The 629-nt window shown below is 44.7% G+C and overlaps 2 protein-coding genes across 2 annotated transcripts in view; both read left to right on the top strand.

Moving 5' to 3' along the window:
- Positions 1-629, top strand: part of LOC113204237 (neurocalcin homolog) — a 116,933-nt gene that overhangs the window by 61,180 nt on the left and 55,124 nt on the right. The window lies entirely within an intron of this gene.
- The window catches only part of LOC113204201 (neuronal calcium sensor 2), a gene marked incomplete in the record, with an annotated part of 110,553 nt that overhangs the window by 60,968 nt on the left and 48,956 nt on the right, over positions 1-629 (top strand).

Raw genomic sequence — 629 nt, 5'->3', positions numbered from 1 at the left:
TGGCGCTCACCGCCGCCCCTTCCCCTACCCCTCCCCTCCGCCGGCCGCTGTCGTGGTCGTGGTGCAATTACTGCTTATGGTGACTACTGTGATGGCTTTCTCTGTTCATTTGGACTCGGGTTTCAAACATCTTTTTTGATTTTAAAATAGAACGCTCAAATAGTTGGGAGCTTCCTAGGTTTACAGGAAAATTTTCCTCGACATAAGTTGTAAAATTACTATTTGTAATGGTAAAAATACATGCAGTACATATCGACCTAAAATCCATTGGCGAGCAAAAAATGTGCTCTTGTAAATTTAATACTTGAATTGTAATTCGAGTTAACAAAACTTTTTGTAAATTTACGACATTTTTCACGGTGCATCGCCCATTGTGGTGACATTTTTTTTTATTTTTTTTTTGAGAAAAGACTCTCTAAGCAGGGTGATCCAATTTAAATGTTTTGATTTGTTTGGGAGATGTATGGAAATAAATAAAAAGGGGTCGGGCGCCTCTGGCTGTGCCTGTGGAGGAGCGCGTTGGAGCCGGTAGGGCGGGGTGCGCGGTCATAAACTCGGCGTTCAGACGCGCGTCAGATACGTCGTGATGATGGTGCTGCTGCTGCTGCTGCTGCTGCTGCTGCTGCTGC

The sequence above is a fragment of the Frankliniella occidentalis genome, unplaced genomic scaffold, assembly GCF_000697945.3.
Source record: "Frankliniella occidentalis isolate FOCC.00 unplaced genomic scaffold, Focc_3.1 Scaffold131, whole genome shotgun sequence".
NCBI lineage: Eukaryota > Metazoa > Arthropoda > Insecta > Thysanoptera > Thripidae > Frankliniella > Frankliniella occidentalis.
The sequence above is the reverse complement of the archived record's forward strand: the minus strand, read 5'-3'. Positions and strand labels throughout refer to the sequence as shown.